The following is a 20,716-nucleotide window of genomic DNA, read 5'->3' as shown; positions in this document are numbered from 1 at the left end:
AGCATGCAGGGCTTAATTTGTAAAATAATAAGTACCAGGGCCCTGACCAGGAGGCCACAGAAGCTTGCACCACCCATCGCCCCTGTCAGAGCTGCCAAAACAACTACTAACCATCTCTCTCGCCTGTGAGTGTGACAGTTCAGATTATTCAAGGTCCCCAAAGCTAAAGGAATGGCTGGCAAGGCAGTTATTAGTAATTTTAATGTATATTTTAAGCAGCCGTTGTTCTGCTCATCTCTAAATTTGACGAGCAGCGCCACCATGTGGTAAACTGTCATGAGTGCAGTATTGGCAATTAAGTGCTGGTGCCAAGCACAGGAAACTACTGGCTCAAATTAAGCACTTCAGCAGGGGGCTCTTACGTACTTTGAAATCCAAATGGCACACAGTAAATGAGATAAATCGGACCTTAATATTGATCCGGCAATGACCGTCGCACCAAGAGCCACTCACCTGAATTTTCAGGACTTCTGCCAAAGCAAAGATCTCCCTCCACTTCCCTTTGTGGTTAGAAGAGATGACGAATACTGGTGACTAACCGTGGGCGGAGGGAACAGGGGAGGAGGAGAGAGAGAGATAAGAGAGAGAGAGAGAGAGAGAGAGAGAGAGAGAGAGAGAGAGAGAGAGAGAAAGAGAGAGATAGACACTCTTCAACAAGAACACAACTATTTCAGGCAACCATACGTGAATGCTTTGCAATCAGCCTGAAGCGTGGCTCCTAAATGAAACTTACCAAACTAGAATTACTATAAGAAATTCAGATCCTTTAGCACTGACCCCTGCACTATATACTGAGCACGTATACTTTAGTCAAAAATCTTTAGCTATCCTTAACATTGTGTTACTTCATAGAACTAGTCAGTTCCTTTAGGCTAGGCTTTCTTATTCAAACTCTAATTGCTAGGATGTCTTTGAAGTAAAAGAGGATAACAAAGCTAGAATGGCCCAGTGTGTGGACTAACCTGAGGTCTGTGCAATGGCACTGAATAGCTGCAGTAATAAATGGTGAAAAGATGGTCACAGTTGAGGTAATAAGGACACGGGGGCACCACTTGATCGACCAGGTTTCAGGGTTCAAGATTGTTGGAAGCCTTCTCAAAGGAACAGAGTTCTAAGAGGGGTTGCTCACCTCCAGCTTCTAGGAGAAGATATCCAGGTTAATATTGTCGCAGGCGGCGGGGCTCTGAACACAAGGACGGTGCTAATAGAAGACACAGCTCTCTTTCAAGACAATCGACAAGGCTAAGCAGGGGGGGAGTGATGAAGGCTTTATTTATAGCCTGTCATACAAATATTTATCTGGAACCTTTTAGAAGAATACTGAATGTTCCTGTCAATTAGACGGCTATCTTCCAATCCTCTCACAGTACTAGTAATTCCCTGCCAAACTCCTGGGCCACTTGATTGATATGTGTGTGACATCACACACAAACCTGAAGGACATGGGAGGGATTCCCTAGGCCTACCAGGCCCTTTCCAGGATTGGGCAGGTGGGCAAGGCTACCTCCGAAGATAAGGGCAGCTATCAGTGTCCTCAGCACCTCTATATTAATGCCACAGGCTTGTGCCTCAGCGAAGAACAAGATGCTGTTTGGATTTTTTATAATGCAAGGTATAGATGCGCACTGCCTCGAGCTTCTTGCTAAGGTACTGGCACACAGGGGCATATGTACAAGGGCAGGGGTGGAGTGAGGCGTTAGCCTTCCTGGCTTAACGCCTCACTCCACCTCTTCAGAAACGCAAGGCTGCACCACATTTACAAGAATATGGTGCAGCCCTGTGTTTCCCCCTGTGCTGGCGCTACACTTTACAGCCTAGCACCAATGCAGGTACCCTTGCACCATAGTGCAAGGGTGTCTGCGTGCAGTGGAAGATTGTTTATGTGCCGGAAGGTCCCCCTTCCTGCATATAAATAATCTTTAAATGTGACTTTGTGACTTCTATGTGTGCTGTTAAATGCAGCACCCACAGAAGTTTCAATACGGCATTTAAAAAAACGATTGTTTATGTGCAGGAAGGGGGACCTTCGTGTACATAAACAATCATTGGCCTTTTGCTTTTTTCATCTGTGCTTCACAGTGCAGCGCACATGAAAAAAGCAAAAACAAGGAGAAATGAAACATTTCTCCTCGTTGCGCCAGGGTAAGACCAGGTTTTCGGTGGTCTTAATTTTAGCGCTGCCTCCTGTTTACGCTGGCCTTGTAAACAGGAGGCAGCTTCAGAATCAATGGGTGTTGCAGTGGAACCCGCACAACTGCACCCATTGCCCTCCCCTTTCACACTAAGTATAGCGTGAAAGGGTGCCTTATTTACAAGGCAGCGTTAAGCCGCGTTAAGTGGCTTAACGCTGCCTTGTAAATAAGTCAAGGCCCCTATCGCCATCACAATGTCACTGAAAGTGATGTTGTGATGGCAATTGGGGCTTGTAAATATGCCCCAAAGTTCAAACTCAGGCAAGGAGCCAGATGCTCTTTGTACATATTATTAGCCTAAGAACAAATTCAAACGCTGTGAAGCTCCTTTCTTTGGCACAGATAGACAGCACCTTCCACATACTGTACTTCTCTGTTTTTAACAAGCATTGCGAGCGGAAGGACCTGTGTGTTTGTGAAGTGGCCTTGCAATGATGCCATGGTCCCTGGTGCAGGTAAGGTACATGGGCCCCGGTCCAGTGGTTAACAGTAAAATGCAACCATAATTTGGGGCGTTGGGAACACTATTGGGCCCTGATGTCACTACAACTGCTGCAGTATTGGTATCTATGTTTCTGAGTCTGTACCCTGCAAGCAATCTGGCTCTGTTTCGTTTTTTTATCTTCAGCCTATAAAAAAATCCAAACTGCATCTGACTCCTTTCTCTGCCACAGACCACGTTTGCTAGGGGAAACAACAAATATGTAGTACTGCAATTCACCAACAATGGAGTGAAACGCTTCCTTCATTACTGTTCAGGGATTTAGGTGTGTCCATTTGTGAAACATATTTTGTTAAAAATGAAAAATATATCCACATTTTTCATTATATCTTCAGGCGGAAATAAAACATTGATGTTGGTTTGCACTAATACATATATTTTAATATGGCAAAACGTATGTTAAGGGTGCACAAAAAAACGAAAGAGGTACATGTTTTAGAACACTGATTATTTTTTTTAAAAAGCTACAGCAAGCAGATGTGCAAACACCTGGTAGTCAAAGGATAAAGAGGGTTTTACCTCCCTCCTGTTTATTTTGTCAGCCAGGCTGGAGGTAGGCTGTTCTATGTATTCCAAGAATGGTCTTTCTCTGGGGGTAGGGGTGGGATGCCTTTGTGCTCCCAGTTTGGCTTCCTGGTGTGTTCCTCTTGGTTGTTTTGGCTTTGCATTGTTCCCCAACCACCACCAGCCCTCTAGGGGGTTTGAAGCCTTTTTGCCCTACCTGCTTTTCTCTCTTGTTTGTACACCTCTTTTTTACCCGCTCTGCTTTGTGATACCTGGTCTAAGGGTGGGAAATCAGGGCTTGTTCGCGCATACTGGATATCTGTTGTGTTGTGTGGGGCTTCTCTCCCTCCTTGTTCTTTGCAGGCCAGAGCTCGAGTATCCTAACTCTTGAGCTTGGGTACTTATGTCCCTGTGTGATGGATGCTTTACACCTCTTTTGTCGTATGACCCTGCTCCATGCAGGGCTTTGTTTTTTTATTTGTATGGTTTTTGGCCACTCTCTCTGATTCTGGAATTTTTCCCCATTTGCTGTTGCTACACTCCTCTAGGGACTTGGGGAGTGCTCTGGGCAGACTCAAAATGGCCTCTTGTTAGCTCTTTCTTACTCTTACAGTGCCACTCCCATTTTGTAGTGCTTTTTTGGTGTGATTGTGATGATCTGGTTGTTGGTTTTCCATTGATTCACTGGTCATTGTTCTCTCTTGAGTTCAGTGGTTCAGGCTGTCTGTCAGGGATTGGTGCTTGGAGCGTGGAGAGTGGACACTCATACTCTTTCTGTGGAGCATGGTCTTCTCCGAGCTGACCAAGGCTGCCCTGGGCGTGTCTTCTCTAACTTCATTGGCCCTTTGCTTGGTCCTTTCCATTGTGGGAGGTACCTTTCCTCTGAGTTCTTATTTGGGTTTGTTTCACTGGTATTCCTGGTCCAGATGGCAGACTAATCCTCTTTTGTGAGCTTGGGATCTGCACTTTGCCTTGCAGGTAACTGTTGTGTTTGATTTTGACTTCCTCCCATTATTGACCTTCAGTGCATGGCCTGTGATAGTGTGCTCTTGTTCTTCCCATTTAGGGTTTGGCTAGGTGCATATTTTGTGGCCCTCCTCCTGTGCACCCAAGGTGCTTTATGATGTTGTTTTCAGATAGTTATTCTTATGTCTTGGTCTGCCTTGTGACTTTCCCATTTATGTCCCTGACACTTCAAACCTCGCCGTCACATGGGTGGGAGTCAGTGTTGGTCTCTACCTTCTATTCTCATTTTTGTTTGTGTTTAGTTGTTATTGCTTTCCTGAAGAGCACCTGTGGCCACTGCCTATGGCCTTCATGTTGCTGATTTGTGATCCATATTGTCATTCTTTCCTCATACACACGCTCTGCACAAAAGATACCTTGGATGACAGCAGGGGTTGGCATCCTTGGTTTCCTGTTTGCTTACTGTGATGTATGATTTCCCTTGTCTGCCCCTCTGATCAAACTGGTTATGCCTACTGCTTTTTGGGTTTTGTTTACTTGTCAGTTGTTTTCGCTGTGGCACTTGGGGCTGCATTTGGGTTTGGTCCCTTCCTTTTTGTCTCTGGGCTTTTCCATTCTGATTGGATGTCCAGGTTGGACAGTAATGCTGCATGACTTGTCATGATCTGAGTGTTGAACGTGGAAGATAAATCAAATTAATAAGATTACTAGTCAGTAATTGAATTATTCCATCTATATGAGTCGCAATTTTCTTAGATATTTTTCATATTGTACCTCAAGAACATTCAATGAAAACTAATTGCAGAAAAGTGAGAGTTGGTGGCCAAATCTACTCAGTGCTACCTGTCAACTGATGAACTCTCCCACGCTACACATTCACAAAGCGAACACCATTTCCCAATCAGTATCATACGGAATACTTTTTCCATGTCTACGTTTATGGTCTTGTAAGATATTGGATCTGCTTCCGTCCGTACATCATTAACATTTCTTAAGAAAGTGTGATCCTGGAAGTACTGGGAAATCAAGAAAACTACTCAGGGGATTCACGACTGCTTAGAAAATTAAATAATATTGACAGGTTAAAAACGTGTATAAAATGAAGAGGCAATATCTAAACTTCAAAAGTTTAACATGTTCTATTAATGTATAGGCATTTTTTTAAAATTGTAGTCTAAAAATTAAGATACTATCCTCAAATTGAGTTCTAGAAGTAGTGCAAATGAATCAAATACAATATAGTATGGATGATGAGTGACCAAAACTGAATTTAATAAAGATCCAATTTTCCCATTAAAATTAAAATGTATATATTTTTTTACATTTCTTTCTGAATTGAAGAAAATATTTAATCATATATGTATTTGTTTGATGAATGCTTGTTTCTGTATTTTTTTGTGTATCGTTTTGCATTTCAATCATAGAAAATGCTTATGCCATAATTCCCTGCTTCGAGAAATGACTTGATTACAATAATGATTCAGTGTGGGTCCCCTGGTTTCAGTAATGATTATGTGGAGGTCCATAGAAATCAAAAGGTTAAGAACCACTGCTTTAAAGGATAAATACAAATCAATATCAGAGCACCAATGAATCACAAATCCTAAATGCAGCACTAAAAAGGACTTTATGAGGTGGAGAATTATATCACATCACCTATTGATGTGCTATCCTCGGCAGTCACTTGAACTCCTGCTCTTCCTTTATATAAGCAAAGCTCTATGAATTAAAACACTGGTTGCCTGAATCCACAATGCACTTTGTCGCTGCTGTTTCTGCATTTTGTCACCTGCTTTGAAATTTGATTAACAGTTATAAATGAGGGGAGCTGGATCTAAACATAGGGATAGCTAATTCCCAGTTTAGTAAATTCCGTACAATTGGGCCCCTCTGCTAATAACAATGCAAGCATTGTTACTAAAGCACCATGCCTGTCTGGTGGACCTGGTCCTTTTTGCAGTGTTAACACAAGACTTTTTGACTTCCTCCTGTATTTTTTCTGACCTGTTTTTGTTGGTTTTATGACTCTGGGCACTTTACCACTGCTGATCAGTGCTAAAGGGCATGAGCCCTCTCTTGTAAACTTGAAACAGTTGGCTTACACTTAGTTGTCATATTTAATTTACCTGTAAGTCCCTTGTATAGTGCTATCCCATATACCCAGGGCCTGTACATTAAATGCTACTAGTGGTCCTGCAGCACTACTTGCAGCACCCACAGAAGCAGCCTTTCAAGCCAGTCTCAGGCCTCTGTCACTGCAGGGCCTGCCTGCACAGTTTACTGTAACAGTGACATGGCATTTAAAAGGGTTGCAATGGCTGCAACTCCCATTTTACTTCATATAAGTCACCCCTAAGGTAGGACCTAGCTAGCCCTTTGGGCAGGGTGCTGGGTAGGTAAAATGTAGGTCATGTGCCTTAGCTGTGTGGCATGTCCTATTAGTGACAAACAGACTATTTGGTTTCTCACTGCTGTCAGGCTGCCCTCTCATAGGTTTGCATTGGGGATTGCCTGATATAGGCTTCAGTGGTAATTTCTGATATGATAGGGCTAATGTGACCATGTTTGGTATGTTTGGAATAGTAATGATAAATCATGCCTATTGGTGAAAGCAGATTTGCCATTATTAAAATGCTACTTTTAGAAGCGGGCATTTCTCCGTGCTCATAACTCTTATGTGCTTTGCAGCCTGACTCCAATACACGTCTAGGGCAGAGTGACAGCTTAGCTTGTGCATACTTTCCAGACAGCCATCACACAGGGAGGGCAGGGTGCAACAAGGTTGCATCTGCCTTCATCTGCATGTTGAATGGTCTTCATGAGCTGGGAGAATGAGAGGGGTTGACACTTTACATTTGTATAGGTTGTGTCCTTTACTCACACAAAGGGCTCGTTTACCCCCTGCTAATGTCTGAGGCCAGTGCAAGGGTTGAGGGAAACTCCTGGGACTGACCATATCTTGCTGGAACCTTCTCCCCTCTCCTAGAAGCAAGACACAAGAGTTTAAGTACAGGGAGCACTTTTGGAACGGGGACGAACTTCTGTCAGCAGGACTGCCTGTGCTGCACAAAGGACTCAGCTGGACTACTCTTCTGCTGTTGCTCTGCTATCTGCTACTAGATGGGTGGCCTAACGGACACACAGGATTGTTTTCCTGCTTGTTGACCTGCTGCCAGCTCCTCCCTGACTTTGGATTCCCTAAGGCACTGTGTTGATGTGAGGAGGAACCGCCATCCCTGCCAGGATGTGCTGCCTGACTACATAGTGCACCACCAGTGTTCCCAGTGTGTGTAGGGCACTTTACTTTTCACCCAAAGTGTAGGTTACCTTGCCTTGCCATAAAAGCGCATTCTGAGCACTACAATTTTTCATTATTAACTTGTGCCCCAGAATAGCACTGGAGGACCGTTGTTCAGGCAATCCCTGACCTCGGACGAGCTTTCCCTGTCGCCCTGCTGCTGCGTTTGTTTTGGTACCGGCAGCCGGGCTCTGCTCCGTGTCCCCGGGCAGCTCACCGGCCCACAAGCAGCAAGGAAACTGGGCCTGGCCGCTCATAAGCGTTGCTGGGGCAACACTCACGTCCGAAGGGGACAGGGCCAAGAGCAGTCCTGGGAAGACAGCAGCCAGGAGTCCTGGGGAGGAAGAGCCCAGGGAAGTTCTTGCTGACATGGGCCTTTTCACCAGCTAACCGAGCGGGTATAGGAACCCTTGACTAAGGTCCCGCTCGACCCCTGTGCCCTGCCTGTGTCCATTTCTCCTAAAGCAGCAACCCATGCAGTCACAGGCTGCTGTTCCTCACCTGCAGTGCGGTCCAAGCCTTTCAGCCGCTATGGTCATTATGGTGCACAGTTATTGACATGGACCTGAGCGGTCCCAACGTGTTTACACACACCCAGGGGACTCCTTGTTTGGCGCTGATACCAAATGCGAAACATTGACTGAGGACCTGAGCAGGGTATAATCATGGCTGCATTTAGCAAGCAGCTAACGTATTAGGTGCAACAGGCACTCAGGTGCCTTTGAGCCTTCTGCTTATCACTGAGTGACAATAGGAGCCCAGATGCGCTGTGCCCTGTGGTCTCATGAGCATTCCTGTGTTGTGGCCCAAGCAACTGCATGTTCATGCCTTAAACTTGCACTAGGGTCTAATGGATGTTGTTGTGACTCTTGCATTGTCAGGATGTCGAGTACTTTTGTAGTGTTGACATTATATGCACAGTTGTTTTGATGACAATTGCAACCTGGAAACATCCCTTTCAGTGCATGCCTTGTGATGTTATGACAATTGGCCGATTGGCAATGTGATTTCATGATCTATGTTCAATTATGACATGCCTAGTGGCAATTTGATTCATGTGATTATGGACTAATATGATTCTATGCATAATACAAGCATAATTTATATATTACAATGTGGTGTCTTTTTTGTGGTGTATTCATTATGTAATGGTGTGCGTGTGTTGTGCAAACGCTTTACACATTGCCTCTGGGGATAAGCCTGACTGCTCTGTGCCAAGCTACCGGGGGTGATCACAGGTTATCTTTGGTGTGTAATTACTTGCCCCTAACTAGAGTGGTGGGTTCTGTCTGCCTTAGGTGTTTATCCTAGTCATCCAAAAACCCAATTTCTAACACTGTCTATTAAAATTACTTGACTTTTAGATATTAAGCCTGCGGGGGGGGGGGTGAGACATAGAGGACTTGGCAAATAACTATTATAAGAACAACCTGTGCAAAAACGGCCAGGGCGACACCACCCATCTATTGTCCTCCTGCAAAGAGTTGTTACAGGAAAGGGGACAACTGCTAAAAAAAATCTTCAATCAAAGGGGAATCCGTTCAAGGAGGCAAGCAGTGTAGGCCTGCTTTGATCCAGCAATACCACAACTAAACGGCAGACTAGTGAGAATTCTCGACACAGTAGAGTATAAAAATTCCATCTCAAACTAAAGCTCCTTCGGGGTTCAGGGGCAGGCCCATAGGTCAGCATCCTAGGCAGGTACGGTTGTTCAAACAGCAGTGATCATAGAGTTACTTCGTCTAAAATCAAGATAAGAGGCTGCTGTAACCAAGGTCGCTCTGGGTATGCGACCACAGAGTGCTGAGTCGGATCCTTTAATAATGCAAACTTTTGGATAATAGCATCTTCAGACTGAGCAATTAACTCCGCACGGACTGCATTACGCATATTGGCTGCTCTCTGCATGAGCAAAAAATTACTTTTATTCTGTTAGTAATTTAGCTGTTTGAAACTTTTTAATGATTTATAAAATTTTACGAACTTGTAACTAATACTTGTTTTCTATGACCTTATGGCTTTAACTGAAACTTGTATTGCAATGGTTTTGAGTAACTATGCAAACGTAATAAATTCAAATACAAATTATTATAAAGAACAAAGATTAAAATTGACTTTGATATATGCAGCTTGATATTAATTTCGGAATAGGTGGTTGTATACACATTGAAATTCCTCTTACAGGGATGAGCATTTATGGTGTGTGGACTATTATACTGACCTATTTTTTATACAATCTTTCAAGAGTTAGATAGAAAGTGGAAAATATAGAACCCTTCAGGTGCAGAGAAATATTTAAGCCAGTCACATCAATTTAGCTTAATTTAATTTTAAAAGTTTATATAGTGCGAACAAGACCTGTGAGGGTATCAGAGCGCCTTACAATAGAGAGATAAAGAAGAGGCATAAAAATCAAGCAACAAGGTAATCGAAAAGGTACAAGAGGGGAAAAATTCAGGCGAACAGAACTAGGTTTAATCATAAACAGTCAAATATTATACAAGGGTGAAGGAAAAGTGTCTAATTCGTGGATCAAGATTAAGCAAAGCAATTTAGAAATCCTCAGGTGGAGGACACAAGATGGTCAAACAACATGGTAAATATGGAAAAAAATACAAGAAGAAGTAACTCACTGAACCTACATACCAAAATCCTTTCATAAAAGTCATGTCATAAACAAGGGTGAGGATGACAAGTCTTTGAGTGCTTGTAGGGCAGTTGGGTGCTAAGACAAGAATTTTTTCTTTTTGAAGTATGCAGTTGAAGGGTTCATCCTGATTTCCGTAGGAAGGGAGTTCCAAATTCTCAGGGCGATATCCGAGAAAGTTTGATTGTAAGTTTTCTATTTATGGAATTTCTGCGGCTTCAGCAGTAAAGTGCTGGCACTTGTGGAGGGTCCAGAACCGCAGGTTAGCACAAGTTTATGTGCAAAGTAAAATGGGGTGTTGAAGTGCAAGGCTTTATGGGCCATGCAGGTGATTTTTAGTTGTATCCTTGCTTCAGATGGTAGCCAGTTTAAGGATTTCATCTCCGGCGTCATATGGTTGTTTCTTTTGGGACTTGGGACTTGGGTCTTGCAGGAAGGTTAAGATAGGCTCTTAGTAGAGCCATCTTCGATCTGGGTAGGCCACTCAGAGATTGCTCAGAGTTGCTCTTCCATTGTCCAACTTGGAGACCGTAAGCATTTGAACAGCAGTTTTGAAGTCATTGCGAGAGAGAACAGGTTTAATTTTACTTAGGATGTTCATTTGAATGTTTACACTTTTGGTGGGAGCACTAATGTGTTTCTGCATATTCAAACTCTTGACCAGCATTATGCCATGTGAATTCTAGGAGTCAATAATGTGTGGTATGCAATTAGGAGCTGTTAGCTGGTTCATCCATTTTTAGATGGCTGGTGACTGTTTAAGTGGAACTTTAAGAGGAATTCCGTTTTAAGAGCGTTTAATTTAAGGTGATTGAGAGTCAGCCAGTTTTGAGCTTTCAGTAGAGTGATATTGAGGGACCTGGTATCTTCTGGGGAGGAGACTTTCAGGTACAGTTGGGTCTCATTGGCATACATGTGAAAGTGGATGTTAGATAGTTTCAAAATTTCTGTTAAAGGCTCCATGAACAAGTTGAAGAGAGTCGGTGAAAGCGTGTACCCTTAGGATTACCAGTGAGGGATTAGATAGGGACTGATTAACCTTGAACCTTTGTTTTCTATTGTGGAAAAAAAGAGGTGAACCAGTTTAGGATGGGCCCTGAGAGCCCCATCCTGTATTTCAATGGTTCTAGAAAGCAGTCATGTTAACTGTATTGAAAGCTGGTGATAGGTCGCGGAGAATCAGAAGGCAGGAATCATTCTGATGCAGCATTTTGAGTGCATTATCAACAATGTGAGTAAGAGTGGATTAGGTACTATGACCTTGACAGAAGCCAGATTGAACATGGTCAAGCAGTTAGAATTGTTTAATGTGGTTACATAGCTGGACGTGGACGGATTTCTCTATGAGCTTTGCCAGAGTTGGAATGTTAGAGATTGGGTGGAAGTTGTGTAGGACAGTGTGATCAGCAGTAGGTTTTTTAAGAATAAGGGTAACCTGTTCAGCGTTTAGACAGTCTGGGAAAGAGCCTAGAATCAGTGAGGTATTAACTATCTTAGTCCATAGCGGGAGTATGGATGGTTTAATTTCATTGAATACATTTTATGGCAAATTGGCAACGGGTCACTGAAGTGGTTAAACGATCTCAATGATGTAAAAGTTCTATAGATGGTCTTATCATCCAAGGTTTCGAATAAGTTCCATAGAGTCATTGTTCTTGTGGGTATTAACTGGAGCAAGCTGAGGCACCAAAGGCTGAGGCGGGTGGGTGCTAAAAGGTGGTAAGATCGGTAGGTGCTCCATTGCAGTCCGCAGATCATGCTCTGTTAGACCCGGGATCCCTGGTTGGCTGAGGTAGGTACTGCATGCCAAGCAGGGACCTGCGTTCCAACGTCAGGGAAAAGGAAAGTCACCTTCTTAGATAGCCCCGCTCTCCCCCTCGGTAGCTTGGCACGAGCAGCCAGGCTTATTTTCTAGGCAAATGGGTAAAGTATTCGCAACCACGCTAACAATAACCCAATGATGACACCACAAATATACTCCAAACAAGTTTTATAAAACGAGTATAAACTTTATGTAAAAAGATATACGATAAGATCACACGATATAAAACCAACATATGAGGTTGCGTAATATTTCTCCTGTTAGGCCAGCCAGCCCTTGTAAGTTCTGCCGATGTCAATGAACACTTCTAAAAATTCTCCTGTACTCCTAATATCATGGCATACAGGTAGTAATGCTAGAATCAAGCTCTTTTGCAATGTAAAAATACTGCAATGCGTAACATAGCAATCAGACACTCTGCAATGAAAAGAATGCAATGCGTAATGCAACACTTTGTAAGGTAAAATAATGCATTGCATAATACAACCCCCAGATATGTTGTTCAGAAAAAATAAGGCAATGCGTATACACTAATCAGGTAATTCGTTATGCAGGAATAGTGCAATGCGCAATACGCTAATCAGGTAGTTTGTTGTGCAGGAACAAGGCAATGCGTCATACGACAATCAGGTAGTTCTTTATACAGAAATGATGCAACGTGTAATACGTTTGTCAGGTACTCTGTTCTGCAGAAATGGAATACTATGTATTGCACTCAGGCCCGATCACTGGGCCTTAGGCGGTCTCTCCCCATCTCCTTCTGACCTTCAGTCAGCCTCTCACAGCTGCCCCAACACAGTGCAATGTAATCCCAAAGTGCAGCTTTGCATTCCGGCCCCTGTACCGCCACTCCCTTGGCAATACGGGCCGTGATATGAGCCGAAGCAGAGGCACACGCTGCCAACACAAGAGAGAGGCCGAGATTGTCTCCCTCGGAGACCACGCCCCACCCCAGGAGTCGACACACATTACCTGGGGGGCGCAAACCCACTCTGCTCTCCTCGTCCAGTGGCTAGGCCTCCAATGCAGCTTTGTGAATTGGCAACAGCGCTCGGGCCGGCAACTCAGCTCCTCCGGTACTGCCGGTCCAGGCCGCTTCCCTTACAAAGATCTCAGGCTGCCACAAAGCACACGCACACAGCGTCGCTGAGTCTTCCTTCACTCCAGATGCCCGATCACTGGGCACTCCACACACAGGTCTCAGGCTGCACGAAGATCACACGCACAGCATAGCTGAGACTCAATTTAATCCGGTACACACAATAACACTGAAAATCCTCACAAAAGTCGCCCAGTGCACAACGCACCCGCACACAGCGGCAATGAGACTCACTTGGATTCTGGTGCACACGATAACAAAGCAAATCCTCATGAAGGTCTCACAGTGCACAATGCACACGCTCACAGCATCAATGGGACTCACTTGGATTCCGGTGCACACGATAACAAGGCAAATCCCCAAGAAGGTCTCCCCGTGCAAAACATACCTGCACACAGCGGCAATGAGACTCACTTGGATTCCGGTGCACACGATCACTGGACAATCCTCACAACGGGGTTCAGGCTGCACAAAGCACACACACACAGCGTCGCTGATACTTGCTTGGATTCCAGGTGCCCCTGATCACAGGCCGATCCTCCTGAATGTCTCAGGCTGCACAAAGCACCCGCACACAGCATCGCTGAGACTAACTTGGACACCAGGCACTCATGATCACAGGGCAGTTCTTATGAGGGTCTCGGACTGCAACAGGCATGCTCACAGAGCGCAGCTGAGACTCTCCTGGAAACCTTTGTGTTACTGTGTTTCTGAACAGGGAGCCAGCTCACCTCAGGCCCTTGGGGATAAGTTACTTCAGGACACATCACACAGCAAAGTCCTTCAAGCAGGGGGACACAGCACACAGAAAAGTCCCTTTATCCTTTCCTTGGTAAAACCAGCAAACTGCAGGCCCGGCCACAGAACACACATCAAGAGTCAGTCCAATCCTTCAGTCTCTTTGGTTATTTCTTCCTTGGCAAAGGTCCTCTTGACCACCACACTTGATCAAGCCATTCTCCAAAGTTCAGGGGCCTCAGCTCTCATAGTTATACCCCTCAATGGCTTTGAAGTATTTGTGCTTCAGGGGGCACTAACCCCTGTTCAAACCAGTTCTGTGTGCCTCAATGCCAGTGACACCTTTCTTCCTTTGGTTAGTGGGGGTCTGGATTCTCAATCATCCAACAGGAGAGGAGCCAATTGTTTTATAGCAGCAACCCTGGCCTCTTCACATCTAGGGGCTTCTCCTCCCCCTACTCTCCAGATGCAGGTCAGCCTGTTGCTGTCTCACCTCCTCCCCTGGGTCAAGACATTCTCCAGATCCTATTGCTTTCAAATCCAGTCAATCCACAGCCAGGCAGAGACACACAGAAATGTTAGAGCACAAATCTCAGCCACTTCTAAAAGAGTGGCTTCTGAACAAACAGTGCAAAAACCACCTTCATAAAACGTTGTGTTATTACATTGTGAGTTCAGGCATAGTAAACTTGACCTTTCCATCTTAAGCCTTTGGGAAGATAGGCTGGAAAACATATTACACAGCCTTCCAATTCTATCCTATGGGCTAGATGGCCTTTCAACAGTGAAAAATGAAAATGGAGATTATTTCACTGTCAGGACATGGCCAACACCTTAGTACCTGTCCTACCTTTCACATGCACTGCACCCTGTCAAGGGGGTAACCTGGACCTACCATAGGGGTGTCTGGTGGGCATAGCAAGGGAAGGGTAAGGTCTGGCAAGTGAGTGCACTTGACAGAACAACATGGCAGTTTGACAAACTGCGCACAGACCCTGCAATGCCAGGCCTGAGTTCCCTTTTTAAGGCTACTTGTGTGGGTGGCACAATCAGTACTGCAGGCCCACTCGTAGCAGTTATATTACCAGACCTGGCACAAAAAGTGCACTTTACTTAGTAAGGCAAACATACCAATCATGGACAACCAGTTACCATTACACTTTATACAGGGAACACTTACACTTTGACACTGTTTAGCAGTGGCAAAGTGCCCAAAGCATCTACGTTGGCAACAGCATGTCAGAAAAAAGGTCTAGGGGAAAGCAAAAAGTTTAGGGACTTTAGCCAAAAAAGGCCAAGTCCTACATGCTCAATCTTTGTTGTATTTTTGATTAAGAAGATAGCATTGAGATTGAGTTGATGTTTGATTGAAGTTTAACAATTTCAAACCATTTTTGGGTTGATTTTTTGCTGCTCAAGTTGGTTTCTGAAGTGGTTACTTTAGAGATTCTAATGCGTTTGTTATAGATGTTCTTTAATGATTATAGATGTTTTAGATGTTCAAGGGATAGCGAGGATCTCCATAATCTTTCTGATAGTCTCAGATTTCTTCTTCAGCATTTAGGCTACCATTGTACCAAGGGTTGGAGACCTTGGAAGACTTTCTTTTTAACTGTAAAGGGGCAATCATGTCTAAAATGTTTGTCATAGAATGGTTATAGTGTTTAGTGAGGTCATGGACATCGGACATATCCCCAGGGGGATGCAAAATGTTATTACTGAGAGTTAACAGATCATCCAGGTTAATGTTTCGTAGGCTTTTTTGCCAGTGATAGTTTTTTTTTTGGTGCACTTTGTCAGTTCTCATAGATTCTGTGATGAGGAAGGTGATGCAGTGTCTGGCCAGTCACAAGGGACAATAGACTCAAGTTGTATGGAATTGGATTTCCCAATGATTAGGTCTAGGGTTGCTGTTTACAGAAGGGTCGTTGATGTAATGCCAGTGGAGGTTCAAAGCTCTGAGGAAGATCTAAGTGCCTTGAAGATCTGCATTAGTTGAGATAAATTCCATAATCTGTTTGATGAAAAAAAAGTTGTCTTTTGGAGGAGGGTAGAGCATGTGGAATACTCACAGGACGAGAGAGTAGAAGATTGTAGCTGTTTGACTACAAGATTGTTGCGGTATAAACAGGCGATACCCCCGCCTTGCCTGATAGGCTGTCATGGCTGAGAAAGGACCCTACATGAGGGTCATGGGGGCTGCCAAAAGAACTCGAACGACCTTGGGAGGGGGCGGATTGTGTATTAGTCAAAGTTTTTTGAGGTTGTGTTCATACGATTGGATAAGGATAGTTCCATTGTTGTAAAGAGAGATGGTTGCTTCAAATTTGTAAATAGATGAGGGGGCACTATGAGTCTTAGGCAATGTAGAATTGCTTTGGATGTGGTGATAAGGAGCAATGAATATAGAGCCATCCTCCATTGAATACTTCTTTTTGTATAGGAGATAAAATCACTTATAGTAGCACCTCTTTTTATGCAGACGTTTCTGGGTGAGATTTGATGAGCCTGTGCTTAAATGTTTTGGATGCATTCTTTGATAACTTGGAAGGATATATGATTTTATAAGCATTATGGTTTGAAGGCTCCAAATTAAGTATAGTTCCTGATGCTTTAAGATCCATGATGGAACTGGATGCAGCTGATGCCAGATAAATAGTACGGGAGGAAATAGGGTCAGTGCACAGTTAGCAAAGGGTAAAATATCCTCTAAATTCTGTGTCAACTGCAGAAGGACTGCCAGTTGCTGGTTCAAGGATGCACTTAAATTGTTGTCAGGCTAGTATGCAAACTTGAGACAAGTTAGTCTGCTGAAAGGAATAAAACATATTAAGTTGAGCCCGTGGAAAAGAAAGAAATATGCTGTATAATTCTTCACAACTGTAAAAGGAGCACCAGTTGCTAGTTCCAGGTTGCACTAAATTGGAGTCAGGCCAGTATGGCAACTGGAGACAAGTAAGACTACTGACAAAGTGTAGAAAAGTGAAAAACTGCATTCAAGAGTAAGGAAAATATATATTTAAATAAATGTACTTATGCTTCACGGATAAAGTTCAATCTCCAGTTTACTGAAAGTGTAGACAGCTCACAGATGACTGAGATGAAGCAGTGAGACTAGGCTTTAAATAGCCAGGAGAATGCTATAATCTACTGTTGGCCTTTCCCCTTACTTATGTATCTCTTCCCTACTGCTCAGCCAGAATGAGTGTTGGAGTGCTTGGAGATGTCTGGAATGAAGGATGATTGATGATGTCGTGGAATGCATGGGTGCCTGGTGAGGTTGGGCGTGTCAGTTGGAGTGAGCAGGCTGAGCAGCGGGGAGGCTGGTCCTTGTTTGTGCATCACCTGGACTATTCGTCTTCCAGTAACTTATCCAAAGCTTTATCTATGAATAAACCAACAACATACTTATACATGACCTGGCTACAGGACTATCTTTTGTTTACAACAGAGAACCTACATGGAGTGGCATTCTAGAAATTGGTTGATCCTTCAGTGGTTTCCAGTGAAGTAGGGTCAGACGATCTCCTTTCTGGGATTCAAAGAAATTAGGGTCCAATTCTTAAAGCCATTTGTACACCCAAATGGAGCCAACGCATGCAAGTAATCTGTTTTATGGGTATAAATTCACATTGTCTATGACAAAACAAAATGTCATGCCCTCTCACGGCATCACATCTAAATTTACACCAGCATAGTGTTATTTTACCTCAGAGAAAACCTCACAGGATTGGGGAGTGGGTTCAGAAAAGGGAGGAGGGAAGTTGAAAATGTAAACACCCACACATTTTCAAGTTTGTATGTTGACAGGAGTAATGTGTATGTAGCCTGGCATGCTATGCATCTCTCCAAAATCGACTTATGCTTCCTTTGAAACCTATTGAGAAATCTAGTAGAAGGGGAACTCAGCGAGAAGGTCTCCTCTTCATTGATCCTGGTGATGTGCATTTCTTACTTTGGGCAGTGTCTTCCAACGTGGCAATGGGGAAAAACCACTGATATGCAAGGAGCAAGGAAAGAAAGCGCAGCACTGACAAACTTTCAAGCAGTTCAGGATAAGGAAATAATAAAAATGTGAGATACTAGAATTGCCACAAATGAAAGGTGTTTAAGACCGATAAAGGCAGTTCAGCAGCAGGTGCCAACGCGGAGTTAAAGAGAAGGAAGAGGTGTGGATCATGGACCTCCAATATGTCGGCGAGTATGATGCTGAATTTCGCATCGTTACGTGCCTCAAGATCGTTTCAAGTGTTTTCGGTATCTTTCTGGCCTCCCACTACTGTGTTTCAATAACAGCACAGAGGGAGTGGCAGCTCACTCTGCAAAACCACAAGATGAAATCAAAGGGCATACGCAGGCGAATGAAAACAAGTGTTGCAGAAACCGTATTTTCTAAGACAACAGACATTAGGCAACTCACCTTTAGTTTCTCAGTAGAGCATTGATTCATGACCTATTTTCCCTGCGATTGATGCCTGCCCTGCAGCTGGCTGTCTGCAGCCACTTCCATTTGTGCTTAGTGTGGCACGGCAGCCATTTTCCTATTTAAGATTTCCAACAATGCTTACTTCTCTCTATAATTGTCTCTATAATTGTCATGGGTGTTGGTTTGGCCATCGAGGCTTCACTTCCTGTGGGGTGCTGCAGGCGGCTAGGTCGCCTTCAGGAAAATGTGACCGATTCTGCTGCTGCCCCAAATTTTGGAAACATGGAACGGTCAAGAAGGCTTTAGATTACCGTGGAGTTTAGCCCACCGCTGGGGGGTTGTCAAGAATATAACCATGGCATCCCACTTCATCCTCTCATGTAAAACTTCTGTCCCAGTCACCTGCTGCAGACCACTGCTTACCATTACCTTTTCTGTCCACTCTCAAATTTACATTCATGTTATTAAGAAGCAAACCAAACTGGACTGTGCAAAGTTGTTAAGGCTTCCCGTCTGCAACTTCATGAAGGTTTTTAAAACATCGTTATGGTCTTAATGAGCTTTGTAAGTTATAATGCAAAAGAAAAGCAGGCAAAAAAGTCTGCTAAACCTAGGTTGGTGGGATAATGCAAAGCAATTTCAAGGAAATTTCGTTTCCACTGCAAATTTCTCTAGCATAAACATTTGTCGTGGGAATCTTTTATACAACCTTTGCAAGGAGAATCAAGCGCAAAGTGTTCTAACTGTGCCCAGCCTAAACTATTGTCTGTGAACTATGGCATTATGGGGATGTTCTGCATAATGAAAGAGTTCTAAGACATAACTGTTGTTCTTTAACGTTAAACTCTTCATCGACCTTCCCACCGTTTCAATTTTTCCACACCGTTTTAAATCAGCCATTCCCAGTTGCAAGGACGGAATTGTAAAAGTTATGTATAAGTCAGAATTGCCCCCATGTCATATGACTAAAAATGGCAGAATTGTAAAACTTCAAATGCCTAGCCATCTTCAACAAGGCAGTGAAACTAGCAACCTGTAGGACGATCGATGTCTCAAACTTTAACCTCTAATATTTTTTCACTATCTCCCAATCAGTCTCAAACTACCTTCAAATACCTTTTTTCTACCTGAACCTGAATCCATTGGAGAACCCCAAATCTAGTCTTTTGGGAATGTTCCCAGATTTCATCGAACCCAACCAAACCTTTTCACCCCCCCCCCCCCCCCCCCCCCCCCCGAATACTGAACGGATCGCAGTTCCACAGGGGTCTTATTTTTGTCAGTATTTTAATTACGACTAACCACTTTATCCACAGACAGAGCTACCCTGAGGTCAATCTAGCCATTTGGCTAGAGCACCACCTAGCAGTAAGTGCCAAATTCCCTGCCTACCGGAATCTCACAGAATTGGTTTCTGCAGGCTCGGTTAGTTAACTTGTGGATAGCAGCTATCGCACTACCAAGAAAGCTTGAACACTGAAATAAACAACAGAAAAGGAACACCCAGATCAGCAATCCCTATGGGTCAAGCAATATAAATTGCACATGCATTGAGCCCGGCAACCACACTGTCATGCACTACATAGATGTAAATATATATGTTCTGAGGCCTCAGACTATACATGAACTTCAGTGTGACTGATAACAAATGGCCTACAGCACATTGGCCAATCACCATGCACCATTTCAGGAAGCCACGTGGTGACTGACAATATCCTGCAAGGCCATGCTGTCAGTGGGGTTCTGGGAAGACGTTGCTGGTGGTGGTATTAGGACCTATGTCTCTCACCGGCAGCAGCAGAGGTAGAAAAGACAGCAGCACTGTCAGCACCATAGCCACATTCTCCCAAGCACCAACACACTGGTCCCACAATAAAAAGAATTTTACATGTCCAGGCATGCTCACCAGGGACCTGAAGGAATTTCACCACATCATCACCACTATCCTGATGAAACTCCGCTGGCACCCCTTCCAGGAATAAAATATCTCGAAAGCCAGCTGTATAGTTTACAAGGCCTCCACAAACTGCCCCTTTGACAATCTGGCTGAAAAACATAACCAGCTGCATCTGACCCCCACCTATCCTCAACCGGGGCATATTCAGATGTGGCTGAAGAAATGTAAACATGAAAAAAATAGGAAACAGGCCTTCTCAACCCACTGAATAAGAATATGGAACTACATCTTTTATATATTTTTTATTATCTATTTATAAAATGCCCTAATCACCCCCAAAGGGGTATCTTTGCGCTACGGAAGTGCTACAGATAAGAAGAAGAGGTTTTCAGAAAAGCTCAGTTTTAAGGAGCTTTCAGAAGAGTAAATAGTCCGGGCATTTCTGGAGGTGGCTGGGGAGTTGATTCCAATAGGAGGGGGCTAGGTAGTAGAAAGCTTTCCCACCTATGTGGGATTTCTTAAGATCGGGCACCAAAAGAAGCAATTTAGAGAGTGACCGGAGTGTTCTGGAAGGCATGATATTGGGTGAGTCTATCAGCTAAATAGCTAGGGCCATAGCAGTTTA

This window comes from Lissotriton vulgaris, chromosome 5, assembly GCF_964263255.1.
Source record: "Lissotriton vulgaris chromosome 5, aLisVul1.2, whole genome shotgun sequence".
Lineage (NCBI taxonomy): Eukaryota > Metazoa > Chordata > Amphibia > Caudata > Salamandridae > Lissotriton > Lissotriton vulgaris.
This window is presented reverse-complemented; position numbering follows the sequence as displayed.